We start from the raw sequence: 17,778 nt of genomic DNA, 5'->3' as shown, positions 1-17,778 counted from the left end.
TATATGATAAAACCATGTGGAAAAAACAAAACTACAGAGATAGGAGAAAAAAATCAGTGGTTGCTAGGAGTTACCTGGCACTCATTGTGCTGGGGGAGACACAGGAATGAATAGGCAGAGGACAGAGGACTTTTAGGGCAGTGAAACTACTCTGTATAATACTATTATGGTGGATACATGCCATACATTTGTTTAAACCCATAGAATGTAGAACACCAAGAGTAAATTGTAATGTAAGCTATGGACGTGGGGTGATTATGATATGTCATTGTAGGTTCATCAGTTGTAACAAGTATACCACCATAGTGGGAGATGTCGATAATGGGAAACACTATATATAAGAGGGGTAGGGGTGGGAATTCCCTGGTGGTCAAGTGATTAGGGCTCTGTGCTTCCACTGCAGGGGCCTGGGTTTGATTCCTGGTAAGGGAACTAAGATCCTGAAATCCACACGGAGCCTCCAAAAAAAAAGAGGGCAGGTGGGGGTGTACGGGAAAGCCAGAAATCCCTGTATCTTCTGCTCAATTTTGCTGTAAATCTAAAAATTTTCTAAAAAATAACATCAGTTAAAAAAAGCTTAAGGAGTTACACTTAAAAATAAAACAATTAAAAAATATTATTTTGTTGTCTTTAAATAGAGACAGAAAAAATAAGAGTAAAGATTTTTTGTATTAGAAGACCAAGAAGTAATGAAAGTTGTACACAGACCACATATAAGTACTTTGGAAGGCTATGGCCTAAATTGTGTCCCTCCCCTACCCAAATTCATATGTTGAAGCTCTAAACTGCAATGTGACTATGCTTGGAGATAGGGCCTTTTGGAGGTAATTAGGGTTAGATGAGGTCATGAGGGTGGGTCCCTCATGATGGGATTAGAGCCCTTATAAGAAGATGATGAGAGAGATAACTCTCTCTGCCATGTAAGTACACAGGGAGAAGGTGGACTTCTGTAAGCCAGGAAGAGAATTCGTACCAGGAACCAAATTGGCTGGTACCTTGACCTTGACTTGCCAGGCTCCAGAACTGTAAAAAGTATATGTCTGATGTTTAAGCCACACAGTTTATGATATTTTGTTATAGCAGCCTGAGCAGACTAATACAGAGGACATCCAAGATATTAATTTATGGGCTTAACATTTTAAGTACTTTCACTAGTTACAGAAAAGTTTCTATGATACAATTTTTTGGTTTAGTTTTTATTTTGTTTTCAATTGAAGTATAATTTACTTACAATATTATATTAATTTTTGGTGTACAACATAGTGATTCAATATATTCATACATACAAGATGATCACAGCACAGGGAACTATATCCAATCTCCTGGGATAAACCATAATGGAAAAGGATATTAAAAAAATAGTGTAGGGACTTCCCTGGTGGTTAAGAATTAAGAACAGTGGTTAAGAATCCGCCTGCCAATGCAGGGGTCACCAGTTCGATCCCTGGTCCGGGAAGATCCCACATGCCGTGGAGCAACTAAGCCCATGCACCACAACTACTGAGCCTGTGCTCTAGAGCAGGGGTCCCCAACCCCCTAACAGGTACTGGTCCTCAGCCTATTAGAAACCGGGCCATACAGCAGGAGGTGAGTGGCGGGAAAGCGAGCAAAGCTTCCTCTGCCGCTCCCCATCGCTCGCATTACCGCCTGAACTGTCGCTCGCATTACCACCTGAACTATCCCCCCCACCCCCCATCCGTGGAAAAATTGTCTTCCGTGAAACCGGTCCCTGGTGCCACAAAGGTTGGGGACCGCTGCTCTAGAGCCCGTGAGCCAGAACTACTGAGCCTACGTGCCACAACTACTAAAGCCCGAGTGTCTAGATCCTGTGCTCTGCAACAAGAGAAGCCACTGCAATGAGAAGCCTGCGCACCTCAATGAAGAGTAGCCCCCGCTCTCCGCAACTAGAGAAAACCAATGTGCAGCAAGAAAGACCCAATGCAGCCAAAAATAAATAAATAAAACTTTTAAAAAAAGAGTGTCTATATGTGTAAAACTGAGTCACTTTGCTCTATAGCAGAGATGGGCACAACGTTGTAAATCAGCTATACTTAAATTAAAAAAAAATGATCACAATGATAAATCAGGTTACCATAAGTCACCATACAAAGTTATTACATTATTATTGACTATATTACCTATGTTGTACATTACATCTCCATGACTTATTTTATAACTGGAGGTTTATATCTCTTAATCCCCTTCACCTCTTTCACTCATACCCTCACCCCCACCCCTCTGGCAACGACCAGTTTGTTCTCTGTTTCTATGAGTCTGTTTCTGTTTTGTCATGTTTATTCATTTGTTTTGTTTTTAGATTTCACATGTGAGTGAAATGATACAGTATTTGTCTTTCTCTGTCTGACTTATTTCACTTAGCATAATACTCTCTAGGCCTATACATGCTGTCACAAAAGGCAAGATTTCATTCTTTTTTATGGCTGAGTACATTCCATTGTGTGTGTGTGTATATATATATACACACACCACATCTTCTTTATCCATTCATTTATCAGTGGATACATAGATTGCTTCCATATCCTGGCTACTATAAATAATGCTGCAGTGAACGTAGGGGTGCATACATCTTTTCAAATAAATGGGGTTTTTTTTTGAAACATATTCACAAGTGGAATTGCTGGATCATATTGTAGTTCCATTTTTAATTTTTTGAGGAATCTCCATTCTGTTTCCCATAGTGGCTGCACCAATTTACAATCCCATAAATAGTGCACCCTTTTCTCCACATTCTCACCAACACTTGTTAAATGTTACCTTTTTGATAATAGCCATCCGACAGGTGTGAGGTGATATCTCATTGTGGTTTTGATTTACATTTCCCTGATGATTAGTGATGTTGAACATCTTTTCATGTATCTGTTGGCCATCTGTAGATCTTCTTTGCAAAAATATCTATGCAGGGCTTCTGCCAATTTTTTAATTGGGATTTTTTTTTTAATGTTGTATGAGTTCTTTTGCATATTTTGGATATTAACCCCTTATTGGATATATAGTTTGCAAATATCTTCTCCCATCAGTAGCCTGCTTTTTTGTTTCATGATCATTTCCTTAACTGTGCAAAAGCTTTTTAGTTTGATGTAGTCCCATTTGTTTATTTTTGTTCTTGTTTCCCTTGCCTGAGGAAACAGATCCAAAAACATTTTGCTAATAAGATTGTTGTCAGAGAGTGTACTGCCTATATTTTCTTCCATGAGTTTTATGGCTTTAAGACTTACATTTAAGTCTTTAATCCATTTTAAGTTTCTTTTTGTATATAGTGTCAAAAAGTAGTCCAGTTTGATTCTTTTACACATAGCTGTCCAATTTTCCCAAGGCCATATATTGAAGAAGCTATCTTTTCCCCATTGTGTATTCTTGTATCCTTTGTTATATGTTAATTGACCATATAGGTATGGGCTCTCTGTTCTGTTCCATTGATATATGTGTCTCTTTTTGTGCCAGTACCATAATGTTTTGATGACTGTAACTTTGTAGTTTGGAATCAGGAAGCATAATACCTTCAGCTTCGTTTCTCCTTCTCAAGATTGCTTTGGCTATTTGGGGCCCTTTATGTTTCCATACAAATTTTAGAATAATTTGTTCTAGTTCTGGGAAAATGCCAATTGTGTTTTGATAGAGATTGCATTGGATCTATAGATTGCCTTGGGTAGTATGGTCATTTTAATAATATTAATTCATCCAATCTGTAAGCATGGCATATCTTTCCATTTGTTTGTGTCATCTTCAGTTTCTTTCATCAGTGTCTTAGAGTTTTCTGAGTACAGATGTCTACCTCCTCGGTTAAATTTATTCCTAGTTATTTTATTCTTTCTGATGCAATTGTAAATGGGTTTGTTTTCTTAATTTCTCTTTCTGATGGTTTGTTGTTAGTATATATAAATACAACAGATATCTGTATATTAATTTTGTATCTTGCAACTTTACTGAATTCATTTATTAGTCCTAGTAGTTTTTTCATGGCATCTTTAGGATTTTGTATACGTAGTATCACGTAATCTGAAAACAGTGTCACTTTTACTCCTTCCTTTACAATTTGGATTTCTTTATTTTTTTTTCTTGTGTAATCACTGTGGTTAGGACTTCCAATACTATGTTGAATAAAAACGGCAAAGTGAGCATCTTTGTCTTGTTCCTGATCTTAGTGGAAATGTTTTCAGCTTTTCACCATTGAGTATGAGGTTGGCTGTAGGTTTGTCATCTATGGTCTTTATTATGTTGAGGTATGTTCCCTCTATACCCACTTTCATAAGAGTTTTTATCATAAATTGATGTTAAATATTGTCAGAAGATTTTTCTGCATCTATTGAGATTATTATATGGTTTTTATTCAGTTTGTTAACGTGGTTTGTTACACTGTGGGTATTGACTTGTGGGTATTGAAGCATCTTTGTGTCCCTGGGATAAATCCCACTTGATCATGGTGTGTGATTGTTTTACTGTATTGCTGAATTTGGTTTGCTAACATATTGTTGAAAATTTTTGCATCTGTGTTCATCCGTGATATTGGCCTGTAGTTCGTGTGTGTGTGTGTGTTGCTTTTGTCTGGCTTTGATAACAGGGTGATGCTGCCTTGTAGATGAGTTTGGAAACATTTCTTCCTTTTCAATTTTTTGGAATAGTTTGAGGAAGATAGGTGTTAATTCTTTAAATGATTGGTAGAATTCACATAAGAAGCCATCTTGTCTGGACTTTTGCTTGTTGGGAGTTTTTTAAAATTATTGATTCAATCTCATTACTAGTAATCAGCCTGTTTATGTATTCTATTTCTTTCTGATACAGTCTTAGGGGATTGTACATTTAGGAATTTACCCATTTCTTCTAGGTTTTCCATTTTATTGTTGTATAATTGTTCATAGTAATCTCTTATGATCCTTTGTATTTCTATGATGTCAATTATGATTTCTCTTTCATTTCTGATTTTATTTATTTGGACTCTCTTTTATCCTTGTGAGACTGGCTACAGGTTTACCGATTTTGTTTATATTATCAAAGAATCAGCTCTTAGTTTCATTGATCTTTTCTATTGTTTTTAGTCTCTATTTCATTTATTTCTGCTCTGATCTTTATGATTTGTTTTCTCCTACTAGCTTTAGGTTTTGTTTTTTCTTTTTCTAGTTCCTTTGGGAGTTTGGTTAGGATGTTTATTTGAGATTTTTAAAAAATTTCCTGAGGGAGGCTTGCATTGCTGTAAACCCCTCCTAGAACTGCTTTCATCCCATAAATTTTGGATCTTTGTGTTTTTGTTTTCATTTGTCTCCTGATATATTTTCTTATTTCTTCTTTGATTTCTTCAGTAACCCTTTGGTTGTTTAGTAACATATTGTTTAGCTTCCGTGTGTGTGTTTTGCAGTTGTTTTTCTTGTAGTTGATTTCTATTCTCATATAGCTGTTGTCGGAAAAGATGCTCAGTGTGATTTCAATCTTAAATTTATTAAGACTTGTGTGGCCTAGCATATGATCTATCCTGGAGGATGTTCCATGTGCACTTGAAAAGAATGTGTATTTTGCTGCTTTTGGATGAAATATTCTATATATTTCTATTAAGTCCATCTGGTATAATGTTTCATTTAAGGCTAGTGTTTCTTATTGATTCTCTGCCTGGATAATCTGTCCATTGATGTTTGTGAGGTATTAAATTTCCCTGTTATTATTCTGTTACTGTCAATTTATCTCTTTATATTTGTTAATATTTGCTTTATGTATTTAGTGCTCCTATGTTGGGTGCGTTTATATTTACAATTGATATATCCTCTTGTTTGATTGATCTGTTGAACATTATGTAAAGTTCTTCTTTGTTTCTTGTTACAGTCTTTGTTTTAAAGTATATTTTGTCTGACATAAGTATTGCTAACCTACCTTTCTTTTCATTTCAATTCATATGCAATATCTTTTTCCATCCCCTCACTTTTGCTTGTGTGTGTCTTTAGATGTGAAGTGAGTCTCCTATAGGCAGGATATGTACGGGTCCAGTTTTGAATTCATTTAACCATTCTGTGTCCTTTACATGTCATTTACATTTCAAGTATATGTTGATAGGCTTGTACTTATTGCCATTTTGCTAATTGTTTTCTGGTTGTTTTTGTAGTTCTCTTTTATTTCTTCTTCTTTTGTTTTCTTCCCTTGTGATTTGATGACTATCTTTACTGTTATGTTTGGATTTCTTTCTCTTCTGTGTGAGTGTGTCTATTTTAGATTTTTGGTTGTGGTTACTATGAGGTTTATATATAACACCCTGTGTATATACATGATTATTTTAAGTTGATGATCTCTTAAATTCAAACCCATTCTAACATCTTGTATTTTTACTCCCCCAGCCACGCGTAATGTTTTTGACATCATGTTTTACATCTTTCTGTTTTGTGTATCCCTTAACTACTTATTGTGGATATCGATTTTACTACTTTGTCTTTTAATCTTCCTACTGGCTTTATAGGTGGTTACACTACTACCTTTACTGTATATTTGCCTTTACCACTGCGAGTTTTCCTTTTGCAATTTTCATATTTCTACTTGTTATGTTTTCTTTTAGGCTTTGAGAAGTCACTTTAAGATTTCTTTTAGGGTTTGTTTAGTGATGTTGACTTCTTTTAACTTCTGCTTGTCTGTAAACTCTTAATCTCTCTTTCAAATCTGAATGATAGCCTTGTCAGGTAGAGCATTCTTGGTTGTAGTTTTTTCCCTTTCATTATTTTGAATATATTGTGCCACTTCCTTCTGGCCTATAGTTTCTGTTGAAAAGTCAGCTGATGGTCTTATGGGTGTTGCCTTGTATGTAACTTGTTGCTTTTCTCTTGCTGCTCTTAAGAGTCTCTCTTTATCTTTAATCTTTGCAGTTTTAACTATAATGTTCCTTGGTGTGGACCTCTTTGGGTTTGTCTTGTTTGGGACTCTCTGAATATCTGTTTCCTTTGCCAGGTTAGGGAAGTTTTCCACCATTGGTTCTTCAAATAATTTTTCTGCCCTTTTATCTTTCTCTTATTTTCCTGGGACCTCTATAAGATGAATGTTAGTATTCTTGATGTTGTCCAGAGGTCTTAAACTGTCGCTTTTTACAATTTTTTTTCTTTTTTCTATTCAGCATGAGTGATTTCTATGATTTTGTCTTACAGTTCATTGATCCATTCCTCTGTATCATCCAGTCTTTTGATTCTTTCTAGTGTATTTTTTTAATTTCAGTTATTGTGTTGTTCAGCTCTGTTTGGTTTTTTTTTATGTTTTCTAACTATTTTTTTAAACTTCTCACTGTGTTCATCCATTCTCCTGAGATCAGTGACCATCTTTATGATCATTATCTTGAACTCTTTATCAGGTAGATTGCTTATCTTGACTTTGTTTAGATCTTTTTCTGAGTTTTTTTTTTTCCCCCTTTGTTTGGAACATATTTCTCTTTCTCATTTTGCTTAATTCTCTGTGTTTGTTTCTATGTATTAGGTAGGTTTGTCACATTTCCTGATCTTGGAAAAGTGGCCTTATGTAGGAGACTGACTGCTGGTGTGTGGGGCCGTATCCTGAGACAGTTGCTTGTGGTTCCCAGGGTGCTTAAGGCTGATGCTGAGCCACTGGTCAATGGGGCTGAGTCTCTGGGTGGCTGGCTTCGGGGGCCTTTGGATCAGGGGCTGGTGCCAGCCTGGTAGTGGATGGGCTGGGCCCTTGCACTTCTGGCTGCTTAGCTTATGGGGTCCTGGGACCACTGATAACCAGATAAGCCCCAGTCACTAATAAGCTAGAGGGAGGACTCCAAAATGGTGCTAGCTAGCACCAGTTTCCTGGTGGTTGAATGAGCTTTCACAAATGGCTAGTGCCAAAGTTTATGTCCCCAGGGGACATCTCAGTTGCCTCATGCCTCTCTGGGAGGCTCTTCAAGATCAGTAAATGTCTGAGCCAGGCTTCTTTCAAATTACTGCCTCTGTGCTGGTACTCAGAGAGTGAGATTTTGTGTGCACTGTTTAAGAGCAGCATCTCTATTTCCTGCAGTCCTCTTGCTCTCCCATATGCAAACCCCACTGGCCTTCAAAGCCAGATGTTCTGGAGCCTCATCTTCCTGGTGCAGGACCCCTGCACTGGGGAGCTTGATATGGGGCTCAGACCCCTTGCTCCTCGGAGAGGACCTCTGCAATTGTGATTATCCTCTCATTTGTGGGTTGCCTTTCTGGAGGTTTGGGTCTTGACTATACCACATCTCTGCTCCTCCTACCCATTTGTTTTGATTTCTTCTTTATATCTTTACTTGTGGTAAATCTCTTCTGCTAGTGTTCAGGTCATTTTCATTGATAGTTGCTTTATAAATTTGATATGCCTGTGGGAGAAGGTGAGCTCAGGGTCTTCCTACTTCACCATCTTTGCCATTCCCTCCAAGGAATAATTATTATGTTAAGGACAAGGATTTTTTTATGGGTACTATCTGGCTTATTTATTAAAACTTTTCTTTTACCTTGATTGATCAAACAGTAATGCAGCTTTAAGTATTTGTAAAAACTACAAACTATAAAGCACTGCAGTTACATTAGTTATTAATATTATGAATAAATGATTTTTAAAAACGAAATTTTCCTAGACATTCTTGAAAACAAATCATTACATCTTTGCTTTAGCATGGAATAATAGAATTGTTCAGTTATAAGACCATTGAAATGAAATTTTCTTTCCAGTTTGCATTGATACACAAGAGGATTACATTTTCATGATCTCAGATATGAAATTTTATCTCATATACAGAGAACTGAACCTTCCTCTATAATTTTTTTGCATATTTAGTAGTGCTCCTCTTGTCAAGAATTTCTTGTTTATATCCCAGCTAAATCTCTCTTGCAGCAACTTAGGCTCACAGCTTCTTAGTTTGCCCTCAGCGGAGAGGAAGAATAACTTATAAAAATCCCCAAGATATTCTGGTATATATTCTTCTTCCACCACACCCTCCCCACCAATGCCAGAATACTGTGATGATGTTTAAAAAAATTTTTTTTCCTTATAAGTAGTTTTCTCTATTTAAAAAAAAGTTGGCTAGGGATGTTGTACCCTTTTATTTTTTTATATCATTTAGGTTCCTTAACTTTCATTCTCCATATTGCACACATACTAATAGTTTTTGAATATCAGTTATATCTAGGCCAGTTTCAGGTAATACAAAGGATTTTGTGAGAACTTTATACTCTCTAGAGCTAAGAGTGTGCTACCAACCCTGGTCTGGAGCAGTGGGGGAAAATATCTTTCCAAAGGCAGATGGAGAAATTCTCATCTCAAATCAATACGTTTCCTTTCTTTGGTAATGGAGTTGAATTATAACTGACTAAGAGATCATTGTTCCCAGGTGTAGCAAGGACAATAGTATAGGACTCCAGAATAAGAACAGTTAATCCTCTTTTTGCATCGCTCAAAGTAAACTTACAAAACCTTTGCCTGATAATGTGTTATCCCAAACTGGATACATGTAAAACACAGTTTTATTATTGGGTTGGCCCAAAAGTTCATTCGGGTTTTTGTAACATCATACAGGAAAACCTGAACGAACTTTTTGGCCAACCCAGTATTTAACCCTGGGTCACATTTAGGATACATTGAAAAAGACTGTTGGACTACCAAGAGAGGCTTAATCTAATTTATGCTGATCTGTGAATTTACTGATTCTTTCTTATTGCTGGCAGTTGGTCAAATTTTTGACCTTTGATTTAATTTTACCTGGACATTATCATCATCTTGTTTATTTATTTATTTATTTTCTTTAAGTTTTGTGCTTTCTTGGTTCCCTTAGTCCCTCCCAGTCTCAGAGCAGCCATGTAGCTCTCACTTGCACAAGGTCTTTACTTGTAACTGCTTGGGTAGAGTAAGCATGGGCAGAGAGCTCTGGTTTCTAGTACAGAAATTAATTTGCTACTGTGATTTTGATCATTTTTATATTTTTAATAGTGTCATGGTTTGGAATTTATAATTAGATGTTGTTCAAAGGAGAGACCTTGTATAATAAAGAATTTGGCTGGCCTTTGTTTCTGGTTCCTGGGATGTAACTTCTAAACTCTTAGAATTTCCCTAGTGATGAGTATCTTTGTATTCATAATGGACACCTGGACTACATCTGGTAGTTTATGCTAATGAGGTGAGTCAAGGTTGTCCCCCAGATAGTTTAAGCAACCAAGATGACTCAGGATCAGGACTAGGCATGCCAGGAATACCACCCATGTGATTCAAGGTTTAGGGCTTTGAGCCAAATAATTCCAGTTTGACATCCAGGGAGGGTAGGAAAACTGGAGATTGAGTCATGTAGGAAATGATTCAGTCAATCATGCTTACATCATAAAACACCAATAAAAACTCTGGACTCTAAGCTTGAGTGAGCTTTCCTGGTTTGCAGTACTCTTTGAGTATTGTCACGTGTTGATGCCAGGAGATTTACTCTGTCTCTGATGACAACAGAAGTTTTGCATTTGGAATTCTATCAGACCTCACCTTTGTATCTCTCCCTTTCTTTCTTCTCATTTTAATCTTTTTGCTATAATAAAATTCTAATCATAAGTGCTTTATAAGTTCTATGAGTCATTCTAATAAATTATTGAACCTGAGGTTGCTCATGGGTACCCCCAAATTTGCAGCCAACTGATCAGATGTGAGGGTGGCTCAGGGGACACTTGAACTTGAGGTTGATATCTGAATTGAGGGCAGTCTTGTGAAGGACTGTGCTCTTGACCTTAAGTTTGGCAAACTCATTGTAGACCTGAAGGAAATCCAGCTCCAGGGAGTGCCCCACTTTCTATGTTGTATATAGTAGTTACCCAAAGCTTGAGGAACAGGTAGCTCAAGCACTATCTGGTTCTGAGCTGCAAAGACTCTAGCTGTAGTTTTCTGCAAGAATATTTACCTATATGGGAAAAGAATCTAAAAAAGAGTAGATATATGTATATGTATAGCAGATTCACTTTGCTGTACGCATGAAACTAACACAACATTGAAAGTCAACTATATTCCAATAAAAATTAAAAAAAAAACTTATCAAGAAAGAAAACAATATTTAGATGAGAGCTGTATTTTAATGTTAAAATGTGTGGTAATGTGTTTAGTGTTTCTTTTGGTACTGTAATAAATAAAGTGTCAAAAACCATGCATAGAAGGGTGTTGGTCAACTTTTTGTCTCAAAGTACATTAGAAATGTTTTGTTTTGTAGAACTTTGTACCAAGTTTATGTAAAAAGATATAACCATAAAGTGAAAACTGTAGTTCAAAATAAGTGTGTGGTGAAGTTTTTTCTTGAAATTCTTGAAAAAAACAGGAAGGAGATCATATTTTATTTTTCATAAAGTATCATGAGACTAATTTTGGAAAATGAAAAAAAATTATATGTATTAAACATTTATTTTCCCATTCTCTTTAAGAATTAGTTTCTTGAGACTCAACATGCTTCTTTTGCCAAAGTAGACAGCTAGCCACAGTAGTTGGAGATGAAGTAATAAAATCCCAATAAGTGAGAGGAATTTACTTTGGCTCAAGATTCATCTCTAATGTAAAAATCAAGAACAGTTTATCTTGTGAAAAAAACATTGCAATAGCCTTTCAAAACGACTCTTTCCTCAATAATGTTATTCTAATGTAATTTATAGAAAAGTGATTTTAAAAAATATAGTCAGGAGGGAGAGAGACGCAAAAGGGAGGAGATATGGGGATATATGTATATGAATAGCTGATTCACCTTGTTATAAAGCAGAAACTAACACACCATTGTAAAGCAATCATACTCCAATAAAGATGTTAAAATATATATATATATATATATATATATATATATATATATATATATATGTAGTCAGGGACGCATTCAAATGTAATGATTTTAACTTATGCAAATAACACTTAATGTTACTTATGGAAAGGTGAAGGTTAAGTGCAGTAAATACCAGTAATAGCAATATAGTTTGCAAGTGAAATTAACAAGAACATTTTAATAAGTCCCTGAAGTGTGAACTTGCAATAAGCAGAAAAGTGTTCCAAATAAAATTTTATCTAAAGGTCAAGGTCTTAAAGTCATAGTATTCATGATCATTTCTGAATGCAAGATGAGTATATTGGTGAAAATCTTAATACGTGCAAGTAAAAGACATTAAAAGCACAGAGTACAGGATTTAGTGAAGTAATTTGCCTAAATTCAGGTACCATTTCATACTCTTTCATTCCTTATAAATATGCCATTGGGATAATTTGGAAAGGACCAAAAAGATCTGACTGGTGTCTTAAAGGAAAGGCCTTTGATTTAAGTTTTTGTAAGTTGAAAAACACTACATCCAGCATGATGATATTATATATAAAAAAAAATTCCAGATTGTTCAAGAATATGAATGGATTTGATATCCTTAACTCTGGAGAGGGAGAAAAGAGAAAGGGATAGGATGGTGCTTTATTGTATTTGTAACTTTTTTCTTTATTTAGCATATTCTGATAAAATGTAGTGAGATGTTTACATCAGTAAATCTTGTATTATTTTCTATACAAGTCTGTGTGTTTGAGCATTTTACTTTAAAAATAAAAAACTTTATTTTAGTAGTTTTTCAAACTATACAATGTACAATGCAAGAAGTATCCATAGTAGGAGCATTATATTTTAATAAATAATTGCTAAAATTCATAAGCATCTATTATATGACAGGAATTTTACTACATATTTTACTTGTATTATTTATTAAATCATCTCAATAACCATACGAAGCAGGCACTGTTATGGTCTGCTTTTTACTGATAAAGATTTAGAGAGTTAGTTTGAGAGTTAGAGTAGCGACCTTCACCATCTCGTTATTGCTATACACTGGTAACTAGAAAACCACCCAGCTTTTAGTAAACTGGTAAAAATTTAAATTAAATCACAAATATTTTAAAAAACAAATATAGCAAGACATGCATCTAGAGATATAATAGTGAATAATACAAAATCTATATGATATTGCTTGTGTGTGGAATCCAAAAAAAGGGTACAAATGACCTTATCTACAAAACAAAGTTACAGATACAGAAAACAAATTTATGGTTACCAGGGGGTAAATGGGGGGGGATAAATTGGGAGACTGGGATTGACATATGCACACTACTATATATAAAATAGATTACTAATAAAAACTACTGCATGGCACAGGGAAATCTACTCAATATGCTGTAATGGCCTATATGGGAAAAGAATCTAAAAAAGAGTGGATATATGTATATGTATAACTGATTTACTTTGCTGTACTCCTGAAACTAACACAACATTGTAAATCAACTATACTCCAATAAAAATTTTAAAAAATCTGCTTTCTTAGAGATTTTATTCTTTTATTAAAATTTAATTTAATTTATTTATTTGATACAGCAGGTTCTAATTAGTTATCTGTTTTATGCATATTAGTGTATATGTTCAATACCAATCTCCCAATTCAACCCACCACCACCACCTCCCCCACCCCCACTTTCCCCCCTTGGTGTCCATACATTTGTTCTCTACATCTGTGTCTCTATTTCTGCCTTGCAAACTGGTTCATTGTACCATTTTTTTCTAGATTCCACATATATGCATTAATATATGATATTTGTTTTTCCCTTTCTGACTTACTTCACTCTGTATGACAGTCTCTAGTTCCATCCACATCTCTACAAATGACCCAATTTCATTCCTTTTTATGGCTGAGTAATATTCCATTGTATATATGTACCACATCTTCTTTATCCATTCATCTGTCAATGGGCATTTAGGTTGTTTCCATGACCTGGCTATTGTAAATAGTGCTGCAATGAACATTGGGGTGCACGTGTCTTTTTTTTTTTTTTTTTTTTTAGTACCTTTAATTATTATTTATTTGTTTGGCTGTGTTGGGTGGCTGTGTTGGGTCTTCGTTTCTGTGCGAGGGCTTCCTCTAGTGGCAGCAAACGGGGGCCACTCTTCATTGCGGTGCGCGGGCCTCTCACTATCATGGCCCCTCTTGTTGTGGAGCACAGGCTCCAGACGCGCAGGCTCAGTAGTTGTGGCTTACGGGCCTAGTTGCTCCGCGGCATGTGGGATCTTCCCAGACCAGGGCTCAAACCCGTGTCCCCTGCATTAGCAGGCAGATTCTCAACCACTGCGCCACCAGGGAAGCCTGCACGTGTCTTTTTGAATTATGGTTTTCTCTGGGTATATGCCCAGTAGTGGAATTGCTGGGTCAGGTGGTAATTCTATTTTTAGTTTTTTAAGAAGCCTCCATACTGTTCTCCATAGTGGCTGTATCAATTTACATTCCCACCAACAGTGCAAGAGGGTTCCCTTTTCTCCACAACCTCTCTAGCATTTGTTGTTTGTAGATTTTCTAATGATGGCCATTCTGACTGGTGTGAGGTGATAGATACCTCATTGTAGTTTTGATTTGCATTTGTCTAATGATTAGTGATGTTGAGCATCCTTTCATGTGTTTGTTGGCAATCTGTATATCTTCTTTGGAGAAATGTCTATTTAGGTCTTCTGCTAATTTTTGGATTGGATTGTTTGTTTTTTTGATATTGAGCTGCCTGAGCTGCTTATATATTTTGGAGATAAATCCTTTTTCAGTTGCTTTGCTTGCAAATATTTTCTCCCTTTCTGAGGGTTGTCTTTTCTTCTTGTTTATGGTTTCCTTTGCTGTGCAAAAGCTTTTAAGTTTCATTAGGTCCCATTTTTTAATTTTTGTTTTTATTTCCATTTCTCTAGGAGGTGGGTCAAAAAGGATCTTGCTGTGATTTATGTCATAGTGTTCTGCCTATGTTTTTCTCTAAGAGTTTGATAGTGTCTGGCCTTACATTTAGGTCTTTAATCCATTTTGAGTTTATTTTTGTGTATGGTGTTAGGGAGTGTTCTAATTTCATTCTTTTACATGTAGCTGTCCAGTTTTCATGGCACCACTTATTGAAGAGACTGTCGTTTCTCCATTGTATATCCTTACCTCCTGTGTCATAGATTAGTTGACCATAGGTGCGTGGGTTTATCTCTGGGCTTTCTGTCCTGTTCCATTGATCTGTATTTCTGTTTGGTGCCAGTACTATACCATCTTGATGACTCTAGCTTTGTAGTATAGTCTGATGTCAGGGAGTCTAATTCCTCCAGATCCGTTTTTTTCTCTCAAGATTGCTTTGGCAATTCGGGGTCTTTTTGTCTACATTCAAATTTTAACATCTTTTTTCTAGTTCTTTAAAAAATGCCATTGGTAATATGATAGGGATTGCATTGAATCTGTAGATTGCTTTGGGTAGTATAGTCATTTTCACAATACTGATTCTTCCAATTCAAGAACATGGTATATCTCTCCATCTGTTTGTGTCATCTTTGATTTTTTTCATCAGCATCTTATAGTTTTCTGCATACAGGTCTTTTGTCTCCTTTGGTAGGTTTATTCCTAAGTAATTTATTCTTTTTGTTGCATTGGTGAATAGGATTGATTCCTTAATTTCTCTTTCAGATTTTTCATCATTAGTGTATAGGAATGCAAGAGATTTCTGTGCATTAATTTTGTATCCTGCAACTTTACCAAATTCATTGATTAGCTCTAGGAGTTTTCTGGTGGCATCTTTAGGATTCTCTATGTACAGTATCATGTCATCTGCAAACAGTGACAGTTTTACTTCTTCTTTTCCAATTTGTAATCCTTTTATTTGTTTTTCTTCTCTGATTCCATGGCTAAGGCTTCCAAAATTATGGTGAATAATTGTGACGAGATAGACATACTTGTCTTGTTCCTGATCTTAGAAGAAGTGCTTTCAGTTTTTCACCATTGAGAATGATGTTTGCTATGGGTTTGTTGTATATGCCCTTTATCATGTTGAGGTAGGTTCCCTCTATGCCCACCTTCTGGAGAATTTTTATCATAAATGTGTGTTGTATATTGTCAAAAACTTTTTCAGCATCTATTGAGAGGATCGTATGGTTTTTATTTTTCAATGTGTTAATATGGTGTATCACATTGATTGATTTGTGTATATGGAAGAATCCTTGCATCCCTGGGATAAATCCCAGTTGATCATCGTGTATGATCTTTTTAATGTGCTGTTGGATTCTGTTTGCTAGTATTTTGTTGAGGATTTTTGCATCTATATTCATCAGTGATATTAGTCTCTAATTTTCTTTTTTTGTAGTATTGTTGTCTGGTTTTGGTATCAGGATGACGGTGTCCTTGTAGAATGAGTTTGGGATTGTTCCTTCCTCTGCAATTTTTGGGAAGAGTTTGAGAGGATAGGTGTTAGCTCTCCTCTAAATGTTTGATAGAATTCACCTGTGAAGCCATCTGGTCCTGGACTTTTGTTTGTTGGAAGATTTTTAATCACACTTTCAATTTCATTACTTGTGATTGGTCTGCTCATATTTTCTATTTCTTCCTGATTCAGTCTTGGAAGGTTATACCTTTCTAAGAATTTGTCCATTTCTTCCAGGTTGTCCATTTTATTTGTATAGAGTTGCTTGTAGCGGTCTCTTAGGATGCTTTCTATTTCTGCGGTGTCCATTGTAACTTCTACTTTTTCATTTTTTGTTTTATTGATTTGAATCCTCTCCCTCTTTTTCTTTTTGTGTCTGACTAAAGTTTTACAATTTTGTTTATCTTCTCGAAGAACCAGCTTTTAGTTTTATTGATCTTTGCTATTGCCTTCTTTGTTTCTATTTCATTTATTTCCCGCTGATCTTTATGATTTCTTTCCTTCTACTAATTTTGGGGTTTTTTTGTTCGTCTTTCTCTAGTTCCTTTAGGTGTAAGGTTAGGTTGTTTATTTGAGATTTTTCTGGTTTCTCGAGGTAAGATTTTATTGCTATAAACATCCCTCTTAGATCTGCTTTAGCTGCATCCCATAGGTTTTGGATTGTCGTGTTTTCGTTGTCATTTGTCTCTAGGTATTTTTGATTTCCTCTTTGATTTCTTCAGTGATCTCTTGGTTATTTAGTAACATATTGTTTAGTCTCCATGTGTTTGTGTTTTTTACGTTTTTTTTTCCTATAACTGATTTCTAATCTCATAGCGTTGTGGTCGGGAAAGATCCGTGATGTGATTTCAGTTTTCTTAAATTTACTGAGGCTTGACCCAGGATGTGATGTATCCTGGAGAATATGCCATGTACACTTGAGAAGAAAGTGTAATCTGCTGTTTTCAGATGTAATGTTCTATAAATATCAATTAAATCTATCTGGTCTGTTCTGTCATTTAAAGCTTGTGTTTCCATATTAATTTTCTGTCTGGATAATCTGTCCACTGGTGTAAGTGAGGTGTTAAAGTCCTCCAATATTATTGTGTTACTGTCAGTTTCCTCTTTTATAGCTGTTAGCATTTGCCTTATGTATTGAAGTGCTCCTATGTTGGGTGTATATATATTTATAATTGTTATATTCTTCTTGGATTGACCCCTGATCATTATGTAGTGTCCTTCTTGTCTCTTGTAACATTCTTGATTTTAAAGTCTATTTTATCTGATATGAGTATTGCTACTCCAGCTTTCTTTTGATTTCCATTTGCATGGAATATCTTTTTCCATCCCCTCACTTTCAATCTGTATGTGTCCCTAGGTCTGAAGTGGGTCTCTTGTAGAAAGCATACATACGGGTTTTGTTTTTGTATCCATTCAGCGAGCCTATGTCTTTTGGTTGGAGCATTTAATCCATTCACATTTAAGGTAATTATCAATATGTATGTTCCTATTACTATTTTCTTAATATTTTTGGGTTTGTTTTTGTGGGTCCTTTTTTCTTTTGTGTTTCCCACTTAGAGAAGTTCCTTTAGCATTTGTTGTGGAGCTGCTTTGGTGGTGCTGAATTCTCTTAGC

Source organism: Balaenoptera physalus (assembly GCF_965194825.1).
Source record: "Balaenoptera physalus genome assembly, chromosome: 6".
Lineage (NCBI taxonomy): Eukaryota > Metazoa > Chordata > Mammalia > Artiodactyla > Balaenopteridae > Balaenoptera > Balaenoptera physalus.
Note: the sequence above shows the minus strand (reverse complement) of the source record.